The following is an 8710-nucleotide window of genomic DNA, read 5'->3' as shown; positions in this document are numbered from 1 at the left end:
AAAGTGTCGTTAATCTTGGACTGGTTGTACCAAGGGTATAGAATTGATCTCAGCTCCTGATTTTTGATCAAAGAAGTCGCCTCACAGGGACCTGTTTGACTTCTCACTCACTAAAGCATGTAATATTACAATACTCAATTATCATACCAGAACCAATTCAGCTTTTCAATTAAACAAATCACATTCAAAAAGATGTATTCTTGCTTCTGACATTCCAATAACCTGGGAAGGTCGACAAGTCACACGCATCCATCTTATTTGCATGGTTTTTAAGTTTCATGAGGTTTCATCTCAAGCATGAAATTCAGACACAGAATTGCGGAATTATGTAAAACGTGTGTTATTAGTATTCTGGCATTTCTGCATTCACAAATAAGAGTGTGCTACTTCTTACAGCAAGGTTTGTGGAGGACTTATCATTATTGTTCAAGTATTTTCCTATACAGAAATTGGATGCGGATAAAATACATAGCTTAATGATGAACTTTATGCCATTAGAAAGCAAGCAGTCAATAACCGTCTCCCTAAAGAACGGGCTCGAGACTTGATTATGATAATTACATAGCATAGTCGTGCTACTGTAATTTGCAAGACTAATTATTGCTATCCATAAAGGTTAGCACGGATGAATGTGAAGCCTGGTGACAGTAAAATTGATGGTTATGGACAAGGCCTAAGTTGTTCAGGAGCCGGTGTTTTTGTCAGTCAATGTGTCATTCATTGTAATGAATGTAATGAGATATAAAATTGAGTCTAGATGGAGTTCAGGTTTATGTACGTCCCCATCAGATGTTCCTTGAGAGGACGTTTATTATAGAGTCCTGCCACGTGTAGTCATTACTGGACTCTTTCTTTCTATATGCACCAACTCTTACATTAACAACCTTGTGAGCAAATCCACACACACACTCGCTCTCTTCATATAATACGGTTCCTTGTTTTGTCTGAAATAAGAATTATACGTCCATATATCCAACACATTCAAGATAACATATATTATGTAAATGGAATACTATCACACTAAGAATATTTGGGAAAATAGTGTATTTTGTGCCTATGAGTGTGAAATTTATCCGCCTTGGACTGACCTTGTAAATTCCCATACAAGCAATCTGTCACATTTTATGCAGGAGTTACAACTATGAGATGAGAAATGAGATGCAGAGCATAACTTTTTTCCTTCCACCACAGCAAATCATCTGCTTCCATTTCGACCTATCCTCTGTATCCTCTTCCCTCACAACAACTACCTTCATGTCCTCCTTCACTACATCGATAAACCTCCTCTTTGGTCTTCCTCTAGACCTTTTGCCTGGCAGCTCTAACATCAGCATCCTTCAACCAATAAATTCACTATCCCTTCTCTGAACATGTCCAAACCATCTCAACCTGGCCTCTCTAACTTTACTTCTCTGAAACATCTCACAAGAGCTGTCCCTCTAATGTGCTCATTACTGATCCTATCCATCCTGGTCGCGCCCAAAGAAAACCTCAACATCTTCAGCTCTGCTATCTCCAGCTCTTCCTCATGTCTTTTCCTAAAAGCCACTGTCTCTAGACCATACAGCATCGCTGGTCTCACCACTGTCCTGTAAACCTTTCCGTTCATTCTTGCTGGTACTCTTTTATCACCCAACACACCTGACGCCTTTCTCCACCCATTCCATCCTGCCTGCACACACCTCTTCACCTCTTTTCCACACTTCCTGTTGCTCTGGACTGTTGCTCTCTCTGCTCCCTGTAACCTTGCTGTTCTACTCAGGTTCATCAGCTTGATACCTCTTTAGTTTGCACAACTCTGCACATCCGCCTTGTTCTTGAAAATGAACACCGTAGCTTGCAGAGGCATGTAAAGTAAAGCCTTTCTACAAACGAGCAAATTTCAGTTCACCTCACTGATCTGCAATCATTTTCCTGTTCAGAATCTGAACAATCTGTACAATTTTATGTTCAGACAATCTAGCTCATAACCTCGCATTCACCTCATCACTGAAACTGAGTGCAGGCGAGTCATCACCGTGCATGATTGTTTCCTGTAGGGCTGACTGCTCCAGATTATTGCACTGCTGTTGCCATATTCATGCCTTTTTGATCATGCTTAACCATCCGTGTCCCCCTCTGAATGGCTGATAAGCTGTCTGCATAGGTAAATACATTACTTAAGGCTCATTACAGGATGATTCCAACTTTTCTTTATGTTTTTTCTTTTCTTTATGTCATCCGTTCACATTTAAGTCAAATGAAATGATAAATTATGAAGCTCACTGAATGTTTCTACGTTTGACATTTGATGAATGCTGCTGTCATAAGACAGACGGAAAGTTCTGCAACTGTGACAGTATAACAGAGAGTAACACAAATGTCAATGTCTTTCAGTGCAGATTTACTGATCCTATGTATTGCTAGCAAGCCATGCGTGTAGGAAGCACTGAAAATGTGTGTGGGACAATCTAAGGGTCATCATCAGGATTACGTACTTCTCAATCAGAGAAGTACTATTTCCTGTATTCTGGTGCCTTTTAACAGGTGGTATCATTTTGCAATTTCATCCAGGGGAAGTGGTTGGCCCCAGCTTACATATCTCATATTTAAAAACTAACAATACAGAAATTGGTTTGATCATTAATTGAGAGCCATCTTTAATAATAACCACTCACTATTTATTTAAACTTGAGGATCTCTTTATGCTTGCACATAACTACAGTCTCTATTTGACAAATTTTTAAATCTTTAAATTTGTAAAAGTGGAGAGAACAACTGTAGTCTAAGTGACCATATGCATTTTCCAATAAATTAAATTCATCTTTCAGTCATTTCTCTTTTTCTTGTGTTTTCCTCTGATCTCCTCCCTTGTGTCTGTCTTGTCAGTTCTGTGTCTGTCTAGAGCTGGGTGGGGTGGCCTACATCCCCTTCCTGCGTCTTCACCTGCACATCTGCCATTCATCATCTCCAATCACCTCCACCCCAAACCTGCAAGGTAGCAGTGAGCATGTTGACCTGAGCATTCTTTCATATAAGCAGTAATGGATTTGATAAATATGCATTGACAGTGCATTCATATGACAGAATGACGCATGTTTAACTTGATAAAAGTGGGGATAACGTTAACATATGAACAAAGAGGCAACTGCTTGATATGAGGAAAGCAGAGAAGAAAACATTCATACTCACACTGCTGTGTTAATCATAGTGATCCTGTCACAAACTTCCTACCATTTTATACAGATGACATATATAATGAATGATCAAAACTCACTTCATCTTCCAACACTTGAAAAACAATTACACCTGAAAAACAATCTTTTCTTAGTCAACATGTAATTACATGAAAGGTTCACGAATGTGTGAAATTATAGAAGAGGAAAACAAGTGGAGAAAAAAACAATTTCACACCTAGAAGAAATTTTCACACCCAGGAGTGCCAGGGAAGAAGGTAGAAAGCCTTTAAAATCAGTGGGAAGCTCAACCATAAGCATTGTACACCTGACCAGCTGAAATATATAAAGGCCAAAATGAACCTCTTAACACTAAGTGTGAGTAAGTGTGAATAAGCACAGCGATGGTTTAGTCTCCATGTTGGCCAGTATAGGGCATAGTTTTGATGTAACTGGCTGCATTGAAACCTGGAACCTCAGAGGTTCCACAACAGAAACAGACTTGGCAGAACAAATCACGGAGGTGTCCTTATGTAGATGCAAGGCACTGTGTAAATATTTGTGATTGCTTCAGTGATCCGCAGACTCTGACTTCAATGTAAGATTAAACTGGGCAAATTTTTATATTGCATAAATATTTTTTTTAATTACATTTCTAAAGGAGATAATGCTGTTTGTGAACATAATCCAAAACAAAAGTACCAAATAGCTAATAAAAAAAATATGGTTTATCTAAAGTTCACCAAGTCTCACATAGGATTTACTAAAAATGTCTAAGTATCTTAATTTTTCATAACATATTACAATTATACCACACACACTTTCTCCTCAGGAACCGTTACTCTGTATGTAACCCTAACATTTGCATGGAAGAGTTGGCTGTTTCCCCAACTTACCCCAAACAACCCTGATAGAATATTAAAAGTAGATATGATAATAAATGAGCTCCAGATAAAAGTACAAATATAAGAAACCTTTGAAAAGAGTTTAATGAATTTGATGAGAGTCATTTAAAAAAAAAAAGAAGAGCATCCCTTTCTCTCACACAGACTTCAATGTAAATATGAGAGGATACAAAGCACTATTCCTGGTTTATGTCCAAATATTTCAGTATCGTATCCTGTGGCGCACCTGGTGACAACTACTGTGCAAGCATGAGGCTCTCTCCATAATGTGCTGTCATGTCTGAATGAGGGAATATTTCAGGTAGAAGACATAGACGTCTGAATGGCATCACTTTGATAGCTTGATGAAGCTAACAATGTGACCTTTTCAATGTCTGTACAGGGATTTGTTTGTACATTACATCTCATTTGTTTAATCCCTACAAAAACTGAAATGTCAAAAGAACAATTAGTGGTTTCACAGGGGGCCTCTGTGATTGATCGAGAAATGCTTCCAGCACTCACTGTAACTACATGCATATTTTTACACTTCAGTTTTTGTACAGATGAAACATACAAGATGTAGTGTGTGTTGATGGAGCCAGATGAGCTGTTTTCCCCTGTTTCCAGTCTAAGCTAAGCTAAATGTTTGCTGGTTACAGCTTCATATTTAACACTTAGACATGAGAGGGGTTATCCTCCGCATGCTGAACTACTCCCATTGTGTTTAGCACCACTTTCCAAAGGTTCATTTGTGAAGCAGACTCTCTAATGAGATGTGATTATAGCCCACATTTTTACAGCCAACAGACATCCTGCCTGTATTTGAGTCTTTAACTGAGTCTTTAAGTAAAGGCCAGACGTACAGTCATTAGACACGGTGTTCTGTGGAAGGACGTAAGAAAAAAAGGGCTCTTAAATGTTCTGCGACAGAATGTGTCAGCAAAGCACAGATGTGTGTTGTGGAAAACAAAGATCCACGCAGGCAAAGAAGGGCACAGCATCTGTAGATGCAAATTAACATTGCAAATGATAACTTAAAGGTAACAGAGACAAAAATGAAAACAAAAAGGAATGCAAGTGTATTTTCTAAGTTAATGAAAAAGGAATCAAAGGCTTCATCAAAAACAGTATTTGCAAGCACACATAATGATGGTGAAACAGCAATTTGTGATCTAGAAGGACTGATTAAACCCAGTGGTCGGTTGACATCATACTGACATTACAGGTTGTTTAGATAAATACTGTCACACAGAGGTGCAAAATAAGAATGAAAGAGACCAGCAAAGGAGTGTCAGTTGAGTTCCTATTCTTGGTAATGTGAGTGTTTAATTTCTCATTTATAAAGATGAACAAACAAAAATAGTTCATGCCAGTTATTTACCAGACTGAATATAATCTCATTTAAACTACATTTTTTCAACCATCATGTTCACTAGCTGTCTCCAAGTCCTGTGTGTTTGGGGAAAATATGCAGTATTCAAATGTTGATTTAGAGTTTGAATTTCAATGTTACCAACAAAGAGTGGAAGCTTCAAACTATTCCTTACAGCCATATTCTTGACATGCATGCTGACCTTTGACGGAATAGAGAGCGGCAAAGCAAATGCCCCTGTGCTGCCAGCAAAGGCATGATTTCGTGACAGTTATGAGGCAGAAGTCAATGGTGCAAATACACCAATTAGTCGCAACATTAAAACCATCTGCTTGTAGGTCCCCCTTGTGCTACCAAAACAGCTCTGACCTGTCATTGGAAGGGACACAGGACCTCTGGGTGTATCAGAATGTTGGATCCTTTGGGTCCTGTGCATTAAGAGTGGGGCCCCCAGTTAGGAGGTGGGTGTCAAAGCACATCCACATGATTGCCAGAACCCAAGGTTTTCCCCGCAGAACATTACCTTGTAAACAGATTATTAATATTGTTCCCTTCACCTGCTAGTGGTTTTAATGTTGCAGCTGACTGGTGTACATATCTTGCATAAACTGTGTGAATTTATTCTTTCTTTAGTGACCAACTTAGCCAGCTTGAGAGCTTGAGAGCTATTGTTACTGACTAGTACTAATGTATTCCAATGTAGCACAGTGTGGTTATCTGGCCAGCTGCAGTATTTAGGCAACTCCCTACCAGGCTTCAAGCACCACCTACTTCTCTAAGACTAACTTCACTGAAACACTTTCTAGTGTTTAAGACTTCCCTCTCTCTGCTTTATTTTATGCTACATTTGAATTTACAGTATTACATATAATGCCAACCACAAGTATTAAACAAGTTGCATATGCACTCAACTCTTGAATGAAATGTTTTTTGCTAACTGACAAATGATCACAGGTTCACTCAGAGGAAGGCTTCCAAGACATTCAGAGCAAAGGTTTTCTAAAAATGATTTGACAATTCAGTCTGAATTGTTGGACCATGAAACAGGAGCGCTACATGGAGGGATAATGCATTCTGTTACTGATTGATCCTCAGACAGGATGATAGGTTCACTAGTTTAATCAAACCAAGCTTACAGCTACTTTTCAAAAGAAATCAGTTGTATTCTCTAATGTATTCCATGTCTCACTGTTTATAACAGAAGACCTGAAAAGGATTGATAGTGTGCTTCAATTTAAAAGTTCTCAGTCCAAACAATATTCAGTTTTGGGGTTTTTTTTGTGAGCTCACTCACAGTCACTCAGTGTGTTGACTCCAGCTGAAGGCTCTTTTGTCATTCCCACATTGATCTGATGGCAAGGCAGACCTGTGGACCATGGGAAATGCTTTGCTTGTTCTCACTGATGTGGAAGTTCAGACAAAAAGCCGAGCAGTTCTCTCTACTTGACATCAGTGTAGAGTTCAGAGATGAAGGAAGTTGCTTTTCATGTTTATCCAGGAGATGATATAGAATATTTATTGGGAAATTTAGTTCTTCAATTTATGGCCATGAGTAGCAACAACCAGTCACACAGAACAGAATCATCAGATGAGAAAGGTACAGATTTCCCAGGAAGTCCAAAAAACAACATGTCTTGTATGAGTAAAACATTAATGTAATGTTGGGGAGCTTTTGATCAATCAATAGTCCTGGCAAACATTTAAAGAATTGTTTTTCTCAAACTGGTATTGGTATTTTTAAAGACCAGGCGTGCAGTCATTTCCCATTGGGCACAGCACAACTTTTCCAATTCAGTTGTCATTTTTTCAAGATGTATGGCCAGTAACATGAGCCAGCTGACTCATAAAGCATAAAGAGGAGTCCTTTAGAGACAGAGGAACACAAACATTCCTCCTGGCTGTAAGTCTGATTCATAGGCTGAAAGTGGCTGTATGGATGCAACTAATTATTATAACTTAATCTGGGGATTATTTTCATGATTAATTTGTCTGAAAGCAGGCATATTTGCTTTAAAAAAATTAGTGAAATGGTTCACTGATTATCAAAATAGTTGGTGACTAATTTTCTTTTGATTGATTAATCAACCAATTGTTGCTGCTCTAGAGGACAGATTATGTCTCACCCTGTGTTCCATCATTCATTGTGTATTCACTGCTAACATCACAAATGGTCTCACAATGCCAGACTCCATCTGACAAACTGAGTTTGAGGTCAAAGTCTGGAAAGCATCCACTGAGAATGAGTTGAGTCTGGGCTGATATAAAGAGCCTGAGGGGTCTGTATTGTTGTCTGAATGGAGGACAGAGATGTCAGTCCTCAATGTTGTCAATCAATTTTGTCAATCCTGTACAGCCTGTACAGCCAGTTAAGCTATGGCTCTGTCATAATACAGACTACACCAAGTCTAAACTTGTGTGCTTAGGAGTTTAAATTTGGCAAGTTGAATGGGATGAAGCAGCATGCTTTCTAATTGAAACAGCAGTACTATCACCATCAGCTCAGCCAACCCCTGGAGGTTACACATCAACACAAGTGCACTGTCATCACCTATGGTGTGACAAACTCAACTCAACTCAACTCAGAAGTGTTTTTCTAAACCATGCTGATCATATGGATCCTAACCTTATCTTCACAGACCTGTTGGACCTGCAACCTGTGTCACTGTAACAATCAGTCAATGAAACCTTATTTCTATAGCACATAAACAAATTCAAATGCAATTCATAAACACTAATGCAAAGCGTTTCTCCCTCTCAGCCTTTGAATCAAAGAGTACTTCTGTTTTATCTTGTATGAGCTGAGACATCCACGCTTTTATATTGAGTCAGTCGGCCCTGTGCCATCAGGAGACACGACCACAGTGACCATAGTGTCATCGGCATAGATATGGAAGCAGATGCTACGCCTCCTGATGGCTCTGTCCTGTGGCAGCATATACGGTTTAAAAAGTAATGATCCGAAAACTGGTCCTATGTGTACCTCACGGGTAATCTCGAAGTGGTCATCAAAGATACAAAAAAAATTTCTTCCACAAACATATGAAACAAGCCACTTCCAGATACAAAACAATTCCAATTCCAAAATAGGTTGACGATGGATAGATAGATATATATATAGATAGACTTTATTGATCCCAGGCTGGGAAATTACAGTCAAAGCCTTCCATCGCTCTGTACACAAAGAGCAGATAGATAACAGCATGGTAGACTGTAAATTTTCAAAAACTGACTTGTCCCAAAATTACTGAACTACAAAACTAACTGTGAATTAAATGGGGGGGGGCAGCACAACGCTA

Source organism: Scatophagus argus, chromosome 21, assembly GCF_020382885.2.
Source record: "Scatophagus argus isolate fScaArg1 chromosome 21, fScaArg1.pri, whole genome shotgun sequence".
In the NCBI taxonomy this organism is placed as follows: domain Eukaryota; kingdom Metazoa; phylum Chordata; class Actinopteri; family Scatophagidae; genus Scatophagus; species Scatophagus argus.
This window is presented reverse-complemented; position numbering follows the sequence as displayed.